This window comes from Sphaerodactylus townsendi, linkage group LG04, assembly GCF_021028975.2.
Source record: "Sphaerodactylus townsendi isolate TG3544 linkage group LG04, MPM_Stown_v2.3, whole genome shotgun sequence".
In the NCBI taxonomy this organism is placed as follows: domain Eukaryota; kingdom Metazoa; phylum Chordata; class Lepidosauria; order Squamata; family Sphaerodactylidae; genus Sphaerodactylus; species Sphaerodactylus townsendi.
The window spans coordinates 35036509-35058518 of NC_059428.1; the positions used below are offsets into that span (position 1 = coordinate 35036509).

Below are 22010 nucleotides of genomic sequence, written 5' to 3' on the forward strand. Positions count from 1 at the left end.
AATGGCGGGGACATTCCCAGGGGTGGAGCTGACCTTAGACGACTTCCACTGCTCATTTAGCCCTCTTGCGCCGGTGGAGTCAGCCTTGGAGATATGCTACCCCTTTTGTTATGTATCTCTTTCCCCTATGGGGAATTCTTGTGATTTGGTTTTTTTTTTAAAAAAATTGGGACTTCCTGCTCTGTGAGAAAACCTTTTGGAGGGGGGGAGGGTGCCAGAGCAATGCTGGCCCTGCTTACCTGCCAGCTCTGGATTGGGTTGTCAGTATAAATAGCAACTATCAACATATACTCCATGCATCTGATAAAGTCCATGCCGACTCACAAAGGTTCATGCTGGTATAAACTTTCTTAAAGATGTCACTGGACTTCTGCTTCACTGTAAGACCCCTGCTTCCGACCTAACTTTTCCCCTGGTAGTATAAACATAGCAGTTTAGGGAATGCTTGTGAGAAGAACAGGTGCTTGACTTCTCTCAAGAATACTGATTCGCCTGTGCAAATGCTATTCTCTCTCCCCCTCCTCCCTCCAGCTGGTCTTCCCTGCTTTGCTGTGTCTCAGAAGAGATCCTGGATTGGGAAAATGCCATTTAAAATGGCCTAAGATGCCATCACTCCTCAGTAGCTGTGGGGTCAAGCTTCTCTCTCTGAGCCACAGACTCTCCCCTGCAAGTACTTCCCACATATTTGCTTCATGGGAAAAAACTGGGGGAGGGTGAACCCCATACTTCTACCCAGAGGTGGGATCCAGCAGGTTCTCACCAGTTCCCGAGAGTGGGTTACTAATTATTTGTGTGTGCCGAGAGGGGGTTACTAATTGGGTCTGCTTTTCCGTTAGAAATTCCATTAGGTCCAAAAATCATAAAGTCCTGTTGTTTCCTATGTGGCTGGTTAGCGAAGGTAGAAAACGGGATAATTCTCCCTGTTGGGCTGTTTTAAAAACATGTTTTAGAAATATGGTAAAGTTCCTTGTTTAAGGAAAGTATCCTTCTTTTGATTTCTAGAAACAAAACTAAGTATTTGAAAGTATTAAGTATTTGACAGGCAGTCCATTAGAGGAGAAGTAGTTGTTTCTGTTGGCAGAAGACTATAGGACTTGCTACAGTGAGTTTAAATTATGGACAGAAAGATACCAGCTGGAAATTAGGAACTTTTTTTTACAGTAAGAGTTTTTACTGTAACAGAAGTTATTAATGCCCTGCCCTCGGAATGCCCAGCCACGCCGCCGTCATGCCCTGCCCAGCCCCATTGGCACTACGCCACTGTTTGAATCCCACCACCATGGAAACCTGTTACTAAAATTTTTGGATCCCACCACTGCTTCTACCCCTGGAGGAGTGCAAAACAAACATTTATGATGTGCAATGGAACCCATAAAATGGATAAGGAGTCACATACAGTGTTTTGGAAAAGTCACAAGAAAAAGGTGAAAGCTGGGCATGCTAAAGAGTATTTCATGTTTACGAAGAATCATGGGAATGTTTTCTTTTAATGTAAATGAGTCTTTTAAACAAAAATCTTTTACTTCTAAGGCACAAGATATTTTCTTCTTTAATAGGATTGAGTTAAGAGGTGTTTTACTGGGATAGTCCCCCCTCTTCTGCACAAGTGACTTAAATATCAGGGTAGAAAAAGGCTGCTGGATGATATCATCGCTCTCAATGTCACAGAAAGCACCAAATCAGTCTACAGGCTCAAGAGAGGGCTGTCTAGACAGATGTCGCACTAAATTCTTGTATACTGCCAGATGGTGGGGAAAAAAAACAATGTGCCAGAGCTATTACTAGAATCCAAAGGGTAGCAATTTAGATAGCCACAAGAATTTAAGAAGAATAATGCCTGCAAAGATATCAGTCCCCGCAAAAAGAAAAGGGGCAGAGTGATATACTTTTATTTCAAGTGTTGTCTATACAGTACTGGACAGATATTCATGCCTCACATGGCCTCTAATTGGAATCCAGGTTAGATTTTTGATGCTATGTGGCTTGTTTGTCCAGGGCAGTCCGGGGTTCAAGGAGATACCTGCATTTCCCAGGGATGTTTTCTCAGATTTCTACTTGTGTGCTCAAATGCTAAAGGTACAGATAATGTTAGTCCCAACAGGACAGGGAAAGGCAATTCTTGGCACCCCTCGCACTTTTATGCAACCATCTGTATACACTGCTATATTTTATTAGCATTTCCTGTAGCAGACACAAAAGAGAGAGTCCACAGACCTGCTCTGCACATACATTGGGGTAAGGTAATCCCCAATGAGATTTTTACATTTTCTTAAATTGGAGCACAAGTTGTAAAGGGGGGGGGGGTTTACGTTAGTCTGTTCTAGCAAAACCAAAGAGGACCCATGTTGGACTGTAAAGACTAACAACTTTGTTATCGGCTCAAATACATCTACCAAAGTGAGCTCTCATCCACAGAACCTATGCCATCTATTAGTTTTTATGGTGCCACAAAACTCCTTTGACTAGCAGATGCGCTGTGCCATACCATAAACAGATTTGAGAAGCCCCTTCAGTTAACAAAGCACTTCTGGTAGGTAGAGGGGGTTGGTTGCTGCAAAAAACAAACTTAAGCCCCCTCAGTTGCATAATTCTTAAAATCCCAGCAACCAAGAGGAGATGTGCATTCTCAAAGTCACTGAGTGTATCTCCTGATTTACTGCCAGTTTGGCCTTGCACAATTTCACATTTCATTCCTTTACTACAGCAAACCCTCTGGACACTACATAGATTATGAAATGGCTCTTAATTCTTCAACTTCTGTGTTCTGCACAAATGTAACTTTCATTCCTATTCTGAGCAGTTTTAAAATTTCACCCGGCACAAGATTTCCAGCAGAACATTAAGAAAAGTATTTGTCTGCTCTGACAATTGCCCAGAGGAAGTTCAACAGTCTAAGCTCTGAGGGACAAAATGGCATCCTCCAGCTACACCAGGGGTAGGGAACCTGCGGATTTCCTCCTGAGAGCGCGCGATGCGGCTCTTCTGCTCCCTTGGCACCCAGCTCCCACTTGCAGCCGAGCCGCTGGGTTCCCATCCTTGCTCTCGGCCCCTGCAGGCAGCAGTATGGAGTAGCACCTCAACTGCCACGCAGCCAGCTGGGCTCGTAGCTATGACAGCCTCCCTTCTAGCCTGCCCTGCAGAAGTGCGGGGTGGGTGTTTTCCTCGGGATGGGCCAGCGCAGGGTGCCGGTCGCATTGACCTCCTCCATTTCTTTTTTTGCCCGCCCTCTCAGAATGAGAGGAGTAAAAAGTAAAAAACCCCAACATATACAGTGTTATCTTTATTTTAAACGTCAAAAATTATTTGCGGCTCCAAGTGTTTTCTTTTCCCATGGAAAAGGGGGCCAAATGGCTCTTTGAGTGTTAAAGGTTCCCTACCCCTGAGCTACACATTCCCCCGTTGCTGTCTTTACCCTTTTCTCCACTTTCTTTGGAGTAAGGCCCTTTCCTGTCTGCCAGCCTGTCCCCATGACCTCCTGGTCTTTGATGGGTAAGAATTCTCTGCATTCACATTAATTAAAACTGAGTTATAGAAAACATAACATAACAAAAAAAACCATTGCTCATAATATAACATAACCATGACAAAAACATTGAAACAAAAATGGTCCATTCTTTAATAAATAAAAAAGCCCCCATGCATGATGCCTAACAGAGAATGCATCAGAATTCGATGGAGTCACTTGACAGAGCACTAGCTTTAGCAGGAATATCTGTGCTGAATTACTCTGCAGGTTGCATTTAGGTTTTCATTCCATTTCACTTCTGCTCTGAAGGATGGTACTAGCAAGCTCACTAGAGAAATCAAAGGGCCATTTCAGAACTGCAACCATTTTATTAGAAACGGTTGCTGTGCCTTTAAAAGCTACATGATTAGCAAGAACTCTTCCCAAAATTGTGTGCCAGTGTAAGCAGAACCTGTTGGATTTTGGTCTGCCATGCAATTATTAAAGATACAGAGGCCTTTGAAGAGGGGAAATGGTAGCAACTAAATGCACTGTAGTTAACGGATTATGAATTTCCCCTCGGGTATTTCTCAAGTATGGTGAGATGCACCATACTATTACTAAATGTTTCCTTTGGAAGAAAGAGCTTCTCCATTATGTGGGCCCTTAAATATGCTTACTGAAAAGCCACACAAAAATACTAAGCCATCTGAAAGTGACTGTGCACCTGAGGGCACACCATGTGTTCTGTTCTACTTTTCCATCTGAGCAGGTCTGTCACGTTTGTATAAGCCTGCAGAGGAAATAATGTCTCTCCCATCCCCTATTAACAATGGGTCGATTTCTGACTTCTGGAATATGGAGCCTCGTCTAGGGAGCTTCTCATCTGAGCTCCCAGCTACATTCACTGAGGAGTGACTTTCGCTGGCTGAGGGACTTTTTTCTCTCACCCTCTCAGCTCTCCAGGGCTGGGAATCCATAATTTGACAGAGCAGGTTTGGGGAATCCTGGTAGGGTTCCTAAACTCTTGATCATTCCAAGATCAGTGGATGCAGGCAAACAGATACTCCATAAGAGGTTGCTTTCCTTTGTTTTTTTCCTGGATGTTTTTCTTTCTCCCTCCTTATCTTTTTTGTTGTATTATTTGTTAGATTGTTAGTTATTTTTCTTTTGTACATTTTTTCTATTCCATTTTTTTGGTGTGTGTGTATTAAATTAATACAAATTATTTTAAAAAACAATTGATTGATTTCTCACTCTCTTCAAATAGCAAGGCATCATTTTAGAGAAAGTATGAATGCTACAAACCATGTACTGGTCAATAGAATGACAGAATTTCATCCAGTTCCATACAATCTCTTATTTGACTTTGTATCTTTGAGGTATAATATAGATCTTGCACTATTATCCGAAAAGCCCCTTTCAAGGGAGGGCAGGGGGCCTTTTAGCACTTGAATGGCAGCCGCCCATGCTGTATTACAAGCTGCTTTCAATGCTCCCCAGAGTTTCATTAGTCTGCCATGTAGGCGAAAGTGGGTGTTTAGTTTGGATACAAACTCAAAAGCCTTACTAAGTATCTGGAGTGGGTTGTGAGGTAATTCTTCTGGCTGAGTTTTTACCGTGCAATCTTGCAATTTGTAATGCATGTAAAGATCAGTGACTCAGAAGGATCTTCAGAGCTGTGCAACTGAAATGGCATGATCGTGACACAAGTCATGCATTTTTGAGGTCCCAACCTTTCTTTAAGGAGCTCTGAGTAAGTAATGAATTTGGCTCTCCCTTCTTCTACTAGACTTGAGTCCAGCAGCTATTTAAAAAACTGACAAGATTTTCTAGGTTCAAGCTTTCAAGAGACAACGCTCCCTTCATGAGATATCTAGCCCTCCTACTGCAGGTCAGAATGACTATCCTCAGAAATTACCTTCTTCCGCTGTATCCCACAACTGTGTGATGTGGGTTATACCTTTTTCAACAAAAAGAACTAGGTAGAATTGTAATTTCATCCTCCACATGCTGGACTGTCTTTGTTTTAGAATGTTCCACTTGGGTCCTAGTGCCTACCTAGCTCTGTTAGGTAGGCACTAGGACTCAAGCAGAGAATTCTAAAACAAAGACAGTCCAGCAGATGAAGTTATAATTCTACTTACTTCTTTTTGTTGAAAAGGGTACAGGCTGAAACAGATTGGTCTGATACCCTAATCACTAACCCACAATGGCTCCTTAAAACTCCAAAACCAGTTCCAAAACTGACACAGGTATGAGTGTATGTTATGCACCAATCATCCATGACAGCCACCCTACTTTCAGATACATCTCTTTCCACTATGCTGGGCATATAGCTAAAAGCTAGTTTTGATTTTTCCCTGCAAACCAAAATTGCTCATAGCTCAGGGCAGGACAGGGGAAATGGACAGTGTGCATTGCCACCTCACCACCTGAAGTGCCACAAAATGTTTTACACTTTAGCAACACGTGGATGATAGCAAGTGATGTCAAGTCACAGCTCAGTTATGGTGACCCCAGAGAGTTTTCAAGACAAGAGATGAACGCAGGTGGTTTGCCATTGCCTTCCTCTGTGTAGTAGCCCTGAATTTTCCTTGGTGGTCTCCCATTTAAGTACTAACCAGACTGCTTAGTTTACAAGATCTGACATGATCAAGCAAGTCTGAGTCATCCAGCTCAGGGCAGCAACACATCAGCATTCCACTATAGCATCCTCACGCTTCGCAGGGTGGGTGACTTCCAGGGGCTTTTTGCCTTGTGACAAAAAAAGAACTATCGATACAACATGTCCCATCACATCAATGAAAATAGAGATACTTGCGTCAGGTACAATATTGGTACTTACCGATGCATTAAATATTATTTTACAGACCAGTAATTGCTCCCAGGAAAAAAAAATGTGCTGAGGAAGTACATAATGCTCTGTCACCACAATGTCACAAACAGTGACAGTGCAAGCATTTTTGCCTGCTCAGATGTTCAGGTCTGCGATATTAGTTGCTAATGTACTTTTTCAGTAAATGCAGATGATCAAAGCTAGGGGCAAACTTGGGAGAGCAACATTTTGATTGCTGAGTGGCTGAAAATTACATCTCTGTAGAAGGAAATGTCAAAAAACCTTGAAACAAACAGATAACCAGTGCAGAGATTTCAAAACAGAAGCAGTTTGTGTCAAGCAGTTGATGATCACGTTGCTACATTCTGGACCAAATGAGATTTCTGAACAATCTTCAAGGGTACCCCGTGTGCAGAATGCTATAGTGATCTAACCTAGAAGTTGCCACAAACCAGATCAATGAGGCCAGATCACCTTTTGAACTAGATAAAAGTCAGAAAGACCACCTTCTGCCACCATGCAAATTTTTTAAACTGGAGGTGTGGATCTCATAGGATGCATAGGTCTATAAAAGCAAAACTCACACAATCTGCAGTAAGCAATCCCTTCAGACATTACAAGCCCCAAAATCCCTTTTGTCTTATCTGTATTCAATTGCAGCTTATTCTTCCTCAGTCACTTAACCATAGCTGCTAGGCAGCTGCAAAATGTATAGCATATATTCTTTCATTGAAATTTTCTTTCTGTTAACTATACAGTATTCCAGATAACACCAGCAGGTAGAATTCCAACCTACTAAAAAGAACAATTTTTACCCCACGTATTTTAAATGTTTTGGGCTATGCTATGTTATAGCCTGTTTATAAACACTACATTCACTATATACCAAAAAAATGTAATCTTATTCCCTCATTCTATATTCATATAATTTCTGTTGGGAAAACCCGATTTGTATTATACAAGGTGCTCCAATGATATTTTACTATTCACTCATTCAGATGATCTTTCAGCAATAGCAAAATGTGGTGACCCGGTAGTACTGTCAAGCATAGTATGAAAGGTGTGGAAAACTACCCAGCTGAGAGTTCTTCCATGCAATCTGTGTAGAATTAGACAGTTCTGAAACAGATAAAAGCATCTTTTAATTTGTTTTTAAATTGTTCTGTTTTACTAACAACTTCTGCTAATGGCAAATTACTGAAAAAAAGTTGTGTATCACCTTGGCCCCTTTTGCACAGGCCAATAAACTTGGGCTAACCACGGTATGAAACCTGTGTTGGGGGGAACTTCGCACAGATCCTGCTCCTAACGTGTGTCCGCCCCGTGTGTCCCCCGCCCCTGATTTTTCAAGAATCGCACTATCAGAAATTCTTTAGTTTTAAAACGGATTACAGTCGCTCCCAAGTGAATGGCTTCCCCAGAAGCACCTGCTACCTGGTTTTTAAAGGTCTTCCTGTGCAGCTACACAGCATGGGAGGTGAGGGTTTTTTTAAAGATGCACCTCCATACGAAGGTGCGACAGCAGCCCGAATTGCTTCGCAGGCTCCATTTGCTGTCTGCATGGAGACATGCAAAAGGGACAGCAGGAGAGTGGATTACTTTATTCCACCTGCAACCTGCTCTCTCGGTGCCATGCGGAAGGGGCCCTTCTGTCAAGCCTTACTTCACAGAGACCATGTCAACAGACTCTTATGATACTTTCACAAAGACACATTCACAAAAGCTTTACATCTGTTGTCCATGAATAATATTTTCACTATGTAACCATAAAAATAAGTCCTGAATGCTCAGATAATACAATAATCTCATAACAAAAATGGAACTTGGACAGGCATGCACAATAAATAGAAAAAAATGAATTAATTTAGCAAATAAAAATCATCACCCACAGAGGCTTTCAAAAGACAGTGCACTGATGTCCCTGAAAGAATGCCTTCATTACTGAAGGGCCAACAGCAATATCTAATCATAATGCTACAGACCACATAATGAATGCTGCTCAAACTGGTAAATGCCCTGAACTGGATAGCCCAGACTAGACCCATCCCATCAGCTCTAGGAAGCTTGGCACTGGTCAGTATTTGGACGGGAGACCGACAGAGAACACCAGAAGAAGCTCTGCCTACAGCAAACCACCTCTGAACATCTCTTGCCTTGAAAATCCTATGGGGTTGCCATAAATTGGCTGTGACTTGACAGCAAATACACACACATGTAGCTGTTCAAATATTTTGCTAATATGTGTTTTTTTTAACATTGCTGATGTGGAAGTGGGGGCTTTAAACGATGTGGGAGTTATAGAATTTCAGCCAAGAGTTGTGGCAGCTTGTTCAGCATCGAGGAATGCTGAGGGGAAAACCATTGCAAACTTGAGATTCATGACTAAGTCGTGTGGCGAGCATCCCTGCATGGAGTTCTCAGATGCTTCCAAACAGAGGCAGAAGGAAGGATAATGAATGAAGTTTAGCAAATACTCCTCCTGCTTGTTGATCAAATGTCTGGGACATTTGCACCCCTCCTCACTGGCATGACTTAAGGCGTTGCAGTGCTCCAATCCTCACTACTATTTAAGTGCTTTGTGTTCCTGCATTGCAGAGGGTGGACTTGATGGCCCTTGGAGTCTCTTCCAACTCTATGATTCATCATTCCCATTCCTTCCTGACACTTGTGAGGGAACTCACCCTTGCCCACACCTGAAGCAGAAAATCTGAGCTCTAAGAAAGCTCAGGACCATTTTGAATGTGATCATAGATAGAGGAATAAGAGGTACAGCTGAGTTGTGCATCCCCATTCCCGAACTTCTGTCTCATTCAGAATTTTACTCATGCATCTCTTGTTCTTACACATCTCTTTGTGGTTGGGTAGGGGACCTTTGCATACATCCCAGCTAGGAGAGAGACACAAAATAGCATTTGAACAAAATAGAAAAAGGCATTAAAAAAAGTAACGGCAAGCCAACTGCACAACCTGTTCTCCTCACTTCTCATCATGTCTAAAACAACTTTCTGGCATTTGTTGGGCCTGTTTCTCTACTCCAGGACACTTGCTTCTTTGTCCTGAAGAACTACAATATTCTGTGTCCAAAACTCAGAACAATTTGAGATGGGTAAGGAGAAGCAGCAGAAGGATCACTGCTTCAAGAAACTTAGTGCCTCACACTTGACAAGTTTACCTCAACATCACACTTCCTAAGTGTGCAACATTTCATGTCCAGTGGTAATTAAGGACTTTATTAAGGTTTGAGAATGAACAACAAAACAAAATATACATGCATTTTGTAACTTGCACTTGACTCCTAGCCTATAGTCATTACCATCTGGTTTGCTAGCTTATGTGGGGCTGTTTCATATGTAATAAGGTGTCTGTATTCCATGTGTCTGTATTCCAGATAAGTGACTCCAGCTTATTTCCTTTTATCCCTAAAATGTATTATTCTTGTATCTTCAGGTCAGTCATACAATCCCTTGAAAAGTCTTCTTGCCAGCCCAATTCAGCCTCCCCCTCCCCAGTACAACTCTTTGCTCATGTTAATTAGGTCTAATTAAGCAGGAGACCTTGGCTAATGAGGGTTCTGTGCAGTCAGGATCTGAGCTCCCATCTTGTTCACAGATAGATGCTTAATTGTGCAAATGTGGGTCAAATTAGGCCAGACAGTCAGCAGCTTGGAAAGGACTAGACACAACTACCAGTGTCCATGTTTCACATGCAGTTTGCTTGCTACCTGGGCTAACTGTCCAGTTAAGGATGAGACAGGATACATTCCTTGACTACTGCTAAACAGAACAGAGAGTGGAGGTTGACAGGGAAACAGATGGACAGTTCAAAGTGCACTTCTGGGTACAATAATGACATCATGGCACACTGGCACAAAGACTGATCTCAAATTTAATTTACTCTCGAAACGGTAAGCCACATAAAACATATTGTAAATTACCATTTTAATTCAATAAAACTAATGCCGTTAAAATACTAGTGCACTAAGTCATCATCGTTATTCATTTTCATTACAGCCCAAGCGCAAGGGGTTGATATACTCATTCGCCACCCATGATCCCACTACGATCCACCAGTTCCATGAAGCACTATGACGCCACTTGGATAAGATCTGACATCCGGAGAAGTCAGCAATGGCCAGGGACAGGAAAAGGATGATAAACTACGTGGGCTCTTGCAAGAGATCCACTTAGCAGAATGAAATACAGATGGAGGTTCTAGCCTTCATAAAACTCCTGATCAAGTCACACTATAAGGATGTGGATAATTAGTTCTTTTTGAATGCTGACGTAAGCACTGCCATGTTCATCTTTCTTTCTTTTTTTGCAAGGTAACAGCGTCTGTTTGCAAGTGAACACATATGGTACAATAGTGTCTGTGTACTTCATTTATATTCTGCCTTTCTTCCCAATGGGGACTCAAGGCAATGTACATCATTCCCCTAATTTTATTCCCACAACAACCACACTGTGAGGTAGTTTAGGCTGAGGCTTTGTATTAAGCCCAACGTTACCCTGCAAGATTCCATGGCAGAATACGGATTCAAACCTGGGGGTCTCATATCATATTCTGACACTCTAACCATTATACAACACTGGCTCTACTTGTGTAATAGTAGTTATATTACAAAAAAGAAAAAGGATTTAGCAATTATTGATCTCACTCTTTTTCCACTAATTTTATTGGGCTTTATATATAAAGATCCTGAACAAGACCTGTTGAAATGAAAATGGGGGATTTGCAGAGAAGTAACGCTGAATAGATTTTTTTCAGGAGCTGTTATTTTGTTACAGGTGCAACTCCAGCGATATACCAGTTTTGCTGCATCTGAGAATCACAGAACTTTCTGGGAGGGAAGGCAACGGGGCATAGCCTGATGTCGTTACATTGCAAAAGCTACATAGGTCAATCTTGGACAGAAGACCACCAAGGAAAGGCTCTGCAGAAGAAGGCAAACATCTGCTTCTCACTTGCCTTGCTGGGTTCACTGTATGTCATTTGACAGCACATTCTTAATTTACTTAATTTCTTGGATACTTTTATGTGATTCTTGGTACATTATTTTACAGCAATATCTAATGTGTACTCCAAAGTTTTATTCTCCAGCTGTTTAATGCAACAAATGCTGCTTTTTATTGGCAATGGAGCGACACAAGCTTATTTGGAACAAAGTTAGACTCAGGGCTGATTCACACTTTACAAGTCTTCATGATTACCACAAGGATTTTGGACCACAATGTGTGCTAGGAATTCTGTACTTCACAGAAGTGAACAGGCCGGATTCAGATCAGGACTGTGGCATGTGGGGAGAATACTGTTGGACTTTCAGGTGGCGTTGGACTCACCTATTGCTCTTCTACTGCAGACCAATATGGCTGCCCACCTAAACAAACTTCACTGCGTGAATCTGCTCTTTTAAGTAAACGTACTTAGACTCAAGCTGTATATGGACATCTTACCAGCAATAGGTTAGAGAAGCAATCTGTCAGCCACTTTGAAACAGATGTAATGATGGAAGGATACACTACAGGGAGAATCCACTGGGAATCCATTGCAACATTCTCATGCATAAGCTCCATTAAGATTTATGTGAACTGCAACGATGCGGTTAGGTAATTTTTAGACTCTGGTCTTAATGCTTTTTAGACTCTGGTCTTTAGCTGTCAATATATACATCAAATGGGACCCTACAGCCGGGGGGGGGGGTGTCTCAAGCCAAGCCCATGAGTCAGGGTCTTCAACCTCTGCCCCAAAATGTGCCCCTGACAACACCACTGGTGAATTGCACAACAGCCTCAGTGAGCCTTCCCGTTAATGACAAGTAAAAATGAACATTTTCATATGTTTTCCACATCTTCCCTAACATTCAAGCACCTCCATTTAGAAAGAGATAATTTAAGAAAACGAAGACTATTTGATAATGACAAAGACCCGCAACAGTTAAGTCAATTAGCAAATCAGGAAGAAGAGCCCTACATAGAACCGTAAAAATTTATATGAATATTGGCCAATGTCCTGCCTATTGTTCTGAGATTTATTGTCCTTAAAAGACATCTATAATATTAGCTTTCCACAAAGACAATAAACTCTAATTCCTGAAAACTCTGCCTTTTAAAAAGTAACCTGTCTTTCTGCTACAAACTATTACATCTTTCCCTTACCTGCAGCCTTCCCAGACAGCCACAAACTTGATTACATTCCAAAAACCTGTGTATCTTTTTCTTGTGTCTCGGAGGTATGGGAAGATTAATTCAAAGAGAAATTGCTCCTGGCTTGTAATTTGTCCCTTCTTTTTTGTTTGTATGGCCGTTGGTACATAAATATTTCACTACATATGCATTCTTCCTTGATTCAGAGTTCTCAGAACCTGAACAGAACTGCTGAGCCTAATTTCAGATGGCAGCAAAACAAAACAGGAGTCAATGGCACTTTAGAGATGTGGAGAATTCCAGAATAAACTTTCACAAGAGTTTATGCTGGAATAAATCCTAAAATGCCCCTGAAGTGCCCTGAGGATCCTGATCTTATCTCATTGTCTGAATCTTCCCGACTGATCCGTGTGGGAATATTATAGACATATTATTTCCACTCATACAGGAACTTAATAGCATGAATACAGTTAGGTACTTTCAGAAACCTAAAATTCCAACAATGTTCCTATGATCCAATGACTAAATTCCTTCAGAACTAAATAAAGTGCGAATTCCCCCTCCCCGCATAAAAACCCTAAAATCAATCTTTTAAACTTTGTAAAACTTGGAACTGGAAATAATCATTTAATTAGGAAAAAAATATGCTTTAACTTTTGACCCTGAAAGATCCCACTTAGATGATCTGACTGCGCAAATGAAGAAAAATGACCATATTTCATTGACAGGTGATCTCCAGTTGCTTCGTTAAAGAAACCATCCAAGAAAAGACTCTTTTTGCAAAACGAGCCAGGACGCTCTCTTAATTTAGAAAGAAGGAAGGAATCAAAACAGAGGTTGGAAAGGGCTTGACAGCGTTTAACTAGCCATAAAAACGTTGCTTCTTACATTCCTCCTTTCCATCACAATACTGGCGTCAGTTTGTCTCCTGTATCTATTCTCTCCCCCCGCCTCCTCCGCGCTTTCCCCCTCCCCCCCTCCACAAGGATCTGGCGTTTTGCAAGCGGGGGTGGGGGGGCTCAGCGCAAGGAAGAAGCTATCAATCCTTAGTAAAGCCCAGGTCTCCTGTTAAAACATTTTCCACCTCTTTTAAAAGACTGGCGAGCAATCCGCGGGTTCAAAGACAAGCCAGAGGTCAAGAGACGTTCAACGGCACCTCCTTTTCTCTTAATGACCTCCGGCTCCTAAGTCAGCAGGCACGCTAACTTGGGGGGACCCTATTCTGGGTCGCGCTGCTTTTCCCTTGGTGGCCTTCAGGGCACGTCTGCTGGCGAATGCCCCGCGGCGGAATTAGGTCCGTCCCCAGAGCCGCCGAGCAGGCCAAGAGGAAAAGGTCGGCTGCCCAAGTCACCCCTCGTCGGGCTTGTTGGAGGTTTAGCACCTTCCGAGGGAAATTGCAGGCACTGACAAACCGGCGCCGTCGAGGCAAGAAGAAAAAAGTTTGCAAGTCCCTACCCGGCGGCGGCGGCGGCAGGGAGGGAGCCCAGAGAGCCGGCGCGCGCGCCCTGAGAGCAGACCAAACAAACCTTGGCCAAAGGAGCCGGAGCGCCAAAGCCTCCGCCTGCCATTGTGAACCCCAGCCAAGCGGGGGTGGGGGAGGCAAACCCGGCGCTTACCTGCCCCTGGGGCCGGCTGCCCCGTCGTCCTCCCTGCTGCTGCTGCTGCCCCGACTCCTCCGGAGCGCGTTGCTCACTCGGGGCTTGTTTGGTGTGTGCCTTTTTCCCCCTTTATTAACAGGGACGCGGCTGCAGCAACCCAGAGCGACGGCAAAGCGCAAGAGCAGCCCCAGCCGGCGTCAGTCAGGCGGGAGCCGCCGAGCTTGTCTTAGTGCGCCGACCTGGACCGCGGCCAGGAATCCCTTCTGACTGACGGCCTGGCTGGGAGGCAGCCTCGCCCGGCAGCGCGCGCGCTCTGGCCCCCCTCCCAGGCAGGAGCGCCAGCGCGGGGGGCGGGGGGCAGGAGGGAAGGCGGCGGCAGCGGGGGGGGGGGGGTCTGCTCGCGTGACCCCGGGGCACTTCTCGACCTGCCTGTTCGACCCAAGGGCGCACGGCTGCTGTTTGACCCCGCCAGCTGCACCACGGTGGTTTCCTGCCACTCTCCCCCCGCCCGCCCCGTTGTGTTAGTTTTATTAGAGACCTCTCTTTCTTTATTCGGGGCAGCATTTTCTCACAACAGCTCTGTGAGGTAGATCACATAGAAGGGTCCAACTAGGTTTCTTTTTTTTCTTTTTTTTTTTCTTTTGCTCCCCAAGTCCCTTCCTTATTTCAAGCCCAGTCGCCCATAGCTTTTGTCCGGGCTAATCCCCTGATTCGCAGTAGCACCCTTTCCCCGCTCTCTTTTTCCCTCAGTTGGATCCAGTTCTGCTCCAAAGTCACTCAGTGTATACGACCCCTGTTCACAATGTGACAGAGCTACATACATCTTCCATGTTCATCGGTTTGTAAGAAAGCTAACGCACGTTCGTCTTTACAAATGAAACTGGATATATGTCGAGTCTAAATCACACATTCGAGTGTGAGTGCATTAAATGGAATGTGGGGATTACTCGATGCATGCATAAAGAAAAATCAAAGATTGGATTGTACATGTCTTTGCAGTAATTTGTGAACAGGACAATGCGAAACTGAACATGGGAAGTCCCCATCTCACTCTGAACAATCTACAAAATATTTTATTTATTTATTAATTATTGGATTTGTATACCGCCCACCCGCGAAGGGCGGTGTACAAATAAACACATACAGACAGGGGAAGGTTAAAACCAGTACAAATATAATACAAGCCTTGTCTCCTTATTAAGACCAATAAAAGCAATACACCCAGCATCCGAGAACTAAAACCACCACCGCCGCCCCCCCCAACCCAAAAGGTCCCCACTAAAATGGGCCACATAATTAAACAAACAGAAAACAAGGGGAAGGGGGTAGGAGACAGGGGCCCACTTTTTTTGACTTTTTTTCTATTGCTACCCTTTATTGACTTTTTTCTATTCCTACCCTTTGACTTTTATTTAAATATTGACCTTTTTTTTCTATTCCTACCCTTTATTTTTTTTAAAAAAAGTGTTATACAGGCAAATGAACCCCCGCCCCCCCCATTGCCCATTCTGAGATCTCTATTGCTGTATTGTCCTGGAGGCATACTGTGTTAAAATATAGTGCACAGCAATGTTTTGTGCTGTAGATAGTGTTGGCCCAAGCAAGGCTGCTAGTAAGAGAAGACATGCAGTTGGGGGTGGCCTGTAGCTTATTCGTCAACTGAAAGGGAGACTACCGCAAAGAAATCAGAAGATTGAGACAGGGAAGGGCAGTCGTGAAGGAGGAAGAAAATATCCTTAAACTGTAGTATTCCCCATTACTATAAAGCTGGGAAATTGAAGAAAGCTGGCGGGAAGAATATTGATTCATTTGAAACATGTTGGAGGGAAGTTTTACATATTCTGTGGACACATAAGTGGGTTCTAGATTAAATCAAGTCTGTACTCTCCCTAGAAACCAAAATTACTAAACTGAGGCTATACTTGATTATATGGTGAGAAGTCAAGACTCGCTGGAAAAGACAATAACACTGGGAAAAGTTGAAAGCAGCAGAGAATGAGGAAGACCCAACTTGAAATGGATTGACCCTATAATGAAAGCCACGGCTCTCCAGTTGCAAGACCTCAGCAAGAGTCTAAACTACAGAATGTTTTGGAGTTTATTAATTCATAGGGTCTCCATAAGACAGAAGCAACTCAAACTACATAACCCACACACAGTTTATTGTTAAGATGAAGAGATATGCAAACATCAGCTCCCGATCTAAGCTGGTCAATCACCTTTGTATTGAATAGAGAACATCTTTGCAGCTCAACCAGACTCACATTAAAGTCCCCTCTTGGCTTGGGTCTCGCTCTTTCCCTCTTTCTCAGCTAACCTTCCTCACAGGGTTGTTGTGAGGATAAAATGGAGGAGGGGAAAGACAACACATTTCACCCTGAGTTCCTTGGAGAAAGGGCAAGATAAAAATGTATGAAATAAAAGATACGTCAAAGACTGCCCTTCCAATTGGGAAAAACAAGGTAGGACACTTCAGGATTCAGATGCTGGGCAGAATTGAAGGTTGGCCCATTGCTAGTCATTTAATTAAATACTGTAGAAACTCTCCTGTGGCCCATAGTATTTTCTTCATCAGCTACATACCTTCACTTCTTCTGATGCAGAGCTGCAGAAAGTCATGCACTATGTGACGAAAGGATGGCCAAAACATGCACACTATCTATCATGAAGCGTGTCCTTACTTCTCAGTGTGTGGACGTCTTACTGTGTCACATGGACTTGTTTTCCATGGTGACCATATTGTTATTCCTTCCAAGAAAAGGCAGCATGTATTATACCAACTTCACCCTGGAAATTAAGGCATTTCTAAATGCAGGAAACGTGCACTACTTTCCATGTGGTGGCCACAAATTAGCCAAGATCCTTCATTCAAAACTGTGACTTTTGTCAGAGACACAAACCTTCCCAAAGGAAATAATCTTTTTTGCCTACTCCTTTACCTTCCAATCACTAGGAATGGGTTGGTGCAGATGTTTGTACGCTGCAAGGTCGAAATTATTTGGTTGTTATTATTTTTCCACGTTTATAGAAATTGCTTCCGTGACAGGCATGTCAACTCCCACAATCATCACTTGCCAGAAAAATATATTTTCCAGATGGGGTTGTCCAGATGTGCTGATGACCAACAACACACCTTAGTTCTCAGAAAGGGAGTTTGGAAAGACACACCAATTTAAACATGTTACAGCCAGTCCACACTTCCCACAAATGGCGAAGCAGAGAGAGCTGTGCAAACTGCTGAGAAAATCCTAAAGCAAGAAAATCCATTCTTAACTCCACTAGCCTACCACACTGTTCCCTATAACTGCTACAGCATACAGTCTTGCACAACTAATAATAGGTCGTCAAATCCAAAACCACTTCTTACTCTAGGGACAGCCTTGTATCCATAAGGGCCAGATCTGAAGACTGTTCATGTTAATGACAAGAAAGCCAAAGCAGGATACAAAAGACATTATGGCCAGCATACTAGAGTTCACACACTGACATCCCTGCCAAAAGGCTTGCAAGTAATAGTAAAACTCAATGATGATGATAATAAATGGTCCAACCCTGCAATAGTCATGGAACAAAGCCAAACTCCCTGATCAATACTGAAACTATTTGTACAAATAGAGAACACCTGCAGCTAGTCCCAGAACCAGTAAATCCAGAATCAGAGACTCCAGAACTAAAAACTTGAAAACCAGATTGATTCTCCAACCAGAGTTGGATCTCCTGCACTGGATTCTGCTGAAGCTCAGCCTGCAGTAACCAGGGGCATACCATTCATTGGGGACAGGGGGATCAAATGACCCCGGGCGCAATAGCGGGGGGCGCACAATTGCCCCCACCCCCACCTCCCCTGTGCCAACCCGGCTCAGAAGAGCAGGGTCAGCACAGGGGAGGTGCCTAAAAGCAGAGTTGGCCTGCTGCCAGGAGCCGGCTGCTGCCGGGGCGCCCATCCAAGCTGCCTGCTTCCGTTCCCAGGCCCTTGGGGGTGGGGATCGGGGCATGGCTCGGGGCAGCTTGGACAGGCACCATGGCAAAAGGCCAGCTCCTGGGCTGGCCACAGGGGTGCCCTGCCCCCTCTGCAGGCTGGCTTCTGGCCTTCCCAGGGTCTGGAGAGGGCAGGAGGCGGCCTTCAGGGAGGCGGGGGGGAGCAGCTCAGACTAGTGCTGCGCCCAGGAGCCGGCCTGCCACTGTGGTGCCCGTCCGAGCCGCCCCCCCCGAGCCCCAAGGCCTCGAGCGTGGGGGAGGGTCACCCAGAGCAGGTGTTGTCCCCAGGTGCCATTTCCCCCCGATACACCTCAAGTTGATGGGCAGAGTTAAGAGACCTAAGAAAAGCAGCTGCGACTGAAACCTCAGGGAGTTCAGACTGAGAGCTTCTGGTTAGTTGTTAACTGTTCTAATAGTTCTTTTGTTTTCCACGCAGGTTTTTGCACTATTGCACTATGGAGCATGGGAAGCGTGATTGTCATGTTCAGACATGTGGCCAGGGGCTTGGGCTATAATTTGATGCTGATTTGAGGGTGTCAATGCATAACTTATGAGGATCCGTGTTTTCCATGCAGGTTTTTGCACCACTGCGGTGTCACGGAGCATGGGGCGTGTGATTGTTTTGTTCAGACATGTTGCCAGGTGCATGAGCTGTGATGTCACGTGCTGTGATTTTTGGGTGATCAAGTGAAAAAATCATGAGGATCCACAAGGATCCATGTTTTTCAAGCAAGGTTTTGAGCCATTGCAGCACCATGAAGCGTGGGATGTGTGATTGTGTTCAGACATGTGGCTAATGGCTGGCGTTGTGATGTGCTGGTGATTTTGGGATGACTTAGTGCAAAAATCATGAGGATCAGTTTTTTTCAAGCAGGTTTTTTCATTAATATTTTGAAACTTTCTTATAACATAATCTCGTTTTGTGTACCTCTTTTATTGTTCTTATTTAAATATTAACTGTATGAAATAATAAACTACATTTCGGTATTTTTAAAAATGCACAAAATACTTTAAACGGTCATTAGGGCAGCAAACTGGTTATTAAATTATTTGAATCCCACCACCGGAAGTTCGGAACCGGTCGTTAAATTATTTGAATCCCACCACCGGTCACACCTGCTTGCAGACAGAACTCAGCTGTAGACTGACCTGACCTAGCTTTGTCCCTGGACTGCCTCTTCCCAGACCTGTTCCTCTGGACTCAATGTAAGGCTGCTTTCTCACTCTCTTGCGTCTGTGCCTGCCATCAATTGTAACCTGACTCTCTGTGAGCCTGGCAGGCCAGGACAGAATAGCTCTAACTGGCATTTGAGTAACCAGTTCATATTGATCAATATTTGGGACCTTCTGCTAAGCCATTTAATTTAGGAAGGTTTGGTGATACTTTGAAGGAACAAAGAATAAATACCTTTTAAAAACTGCTTTGTAGTGGTTGGCTAGCCTCTCCATTTGTTTCCAATTTCATCCACTTGTAGGTTATTTCATGTAAAACTGCAGAAGCTACTTCAGGAAGAAGGCCGAAGAAGAGTTACACTGCCTATGGCAGTGGTTCTCAACCTGTGGGTCGCAACCTCTTTGGAGGTCGAACGACCGTTTCACAGGGGTCGTCTAAGACTCTCTGCATCAGTGTTCTCCATCTGTAAAATGGATAAATGTTAGGGTTGGGGGTCACCACAACATGAGGAACTGTATTAAAGGGTCGCAGCATTAGGAAGGTTGAGAACCACTGGCCTACGGATACATATAGTGCAGCTTATTCTTCCTAGCAATCAGATCCATTATTCCAGATTTTTGGGATCCATCAGGTTAAGTTGGCAGGTAAACTAGTCAGCTAGCCTTGCTTACATTCTAAAAGCACTTGGGTGGACATCAAGAAAGGTGTCTGTGGAAACCATGGCACCCATAGGTACTTTTGATACTGCTCCTTCCACTACACCTCAGCAGTTGTCTCTATTGAATCTGTGGAGTCCAATAATTTTTTTGCTCAATAGGAAATCACAATATGAGGTTGGCAATGAGATAGCATGTTATTCTGATCATAGGGTGAGATATGCCAACATTCTTTCCTTCCGTTGTCTGTGGGCTAGATTGGAAGGACCAAGCAAGCAAATGAGTTTAAATGCTGTAAGGAGAGCTCTATTCACAACCACACGAGAAACCCAGGGTGGAAACTGGAAAGCAAGCAACAGAATTGAGAGAGAGAGAGAGAGAGAGAGAGAGAGAGAGAGAGAGAGAGAGAGAGAGAGAGAGAGATTAAAAGACCCATCTGCCGGAGCTTACCCCCCACCCCCAAAGGGATTCTGAAGCAGGATCACATTTCTTTTCCATTCTTGATTCTCTTCGATTCACCACCACTCCATCATGTCAGACGTGGTTTCAGTTCCTGCTGTGTCTGGAGTTGTGAAGAGTTGTGCATCCTTGAAAAACTCATCTCTTTCCTCCACATATTAGCAGACTTTAACATGCTAACAGCAGTAGAGGTAGCTGAGTTAAGGCTGCAGTCCTCTTTCCCCTCTGCATTCAGCCCTGGTATTCAGCAAAGCTGTGGGTGCGCTAGGTCTTCCTGCTTAACTCTGAATTATATCTAATGCACTATTTCAGGTCGTTTTCTCTTGTTGAGCATTGGTTTGCTTTTTCTCTTCTCCCCCTAACAACTATAATGTACAGAATAAGGATTTTGGAGGCTTCAGAGAGAGATGGGCCCCTTCCGCACACGCAAAATAATGCGTTTTCAAACCACTTTCACAACTGTTTGAAAGTGGATTTTGCCATTCCGCACAGCTTCAAAGAGCACTGAAAGCAGTTTGAAAGTGCATTATTCTGCATGTGCGGAAGGGGCCAGAGAGAGAGAGAGAGAGAGAGAGAGAAGACAGGGTAGTCATGCAATTCCAGAGCAGGATGGTTTTCCAGAGTTTTTGCATAGTATTTATTTCCAGTGCCCTTTTAAAACTTTAAAAAGGTGATCTCTTGAGATTTCTTCAGCTGGCCAAGTTATATTCAGTCTCTAATTTGGGGGCGTATCCTGCCCTTTTTTTTTTGCAGTTTTAACCTCTGCTTTTCCTGTAGGTCTCTGTGTTTTTGGCTTTGTTATCCTTTTATTGAGGTTAGCGGACAGTAATTGAATAAGGAATTTTAGATTTCTTCCAGCTTCGGTTCAAATCAATCTATTTTGTGGTCATAATTAATTTTCTGGCTCCATTTCCTTATTCTTTGAAACTTTTGTTTTGTTTTGCACTGTATAATTTGCACTTGTGCTGTTTGAAAAAATGATACTTATTTGATATCCAGTTTAAGTATATATTTTTTCATCATTGGGGTACTAGTGTAGCAGTTTGGCAGTGTAGACGTTAACACTTTTCTAAGCCCATTGACTTTAATGGACTTAGAAGTCTGTAATTCTGTTTAGGAATTACACTGTAAGGATTCTTCAGTAAGGATCTCTCCTGCCTTTTTTAAGTGCACAGGTGAAGTTTGTTAAGGCAAGATTCAAATCAAAAGAGAATCATTCTTAATTTGAGTGTAATTTCTAGTTAATGTTGGTTTTGCGTTGAGTTACAGATGTGGTGGAAAGAAAAATCAGGCACAGATGCTCAATCAAGTCTAAAGATTATGATAATGTAATATGATAAATGAACAACAGGCATAACACCACAAACAATAGCAATGTGAAAAATTAAAATGTTAGCAATGTAAACAGAAATCTATTTTATCAATATATCTTGTCATTTCTGTTTTGTATTCTAGTACTGCCCTACATATTGCATTGATTCTACTGTATTGCATTACATTGATTCTACTGAAATGATAATCATCTGCTTTAAAAGATCTCAGTGCCTGTCCAGGCAGCCTGAGTACACTGCTCTGGAGCAGATAATGATTATACTATTAAATGCACTTCTGTTTCCAATTCAGTGGTTTTCCCACAAAGGTGTTGAAATAAAGGCTTCATCCATGCATCACTGGAAATTGTGCTATTATTGTGCTTTACAGTCCAATCCAGAAGGATG

The 22010-nt window shown here is 43.4% G+C and overlaps 1 protein-coding gene across 1 annotated transcript in view; it reads right to left on the reverse strand.

Annotated features, from left to right (window-relative positions):
• The window catches only part of SMAD9 (SMAD family member 9), a 43300-nt gene extending 28992 nt beyond the window's left edge, over nt 1-14308 (reverse strand). Inside the window, exon 1 of the mRNA XM_048493784.1 lies at nt 14044-14308. The gene's annotated coding sequence lies outside the window, so the exon portion shown is untranslated. The remainder of the gene's footprint in view (nt 1-14043) is intronic.
• Nucleotides 14309-22010: the final 7702 nt, after the last annotated feature.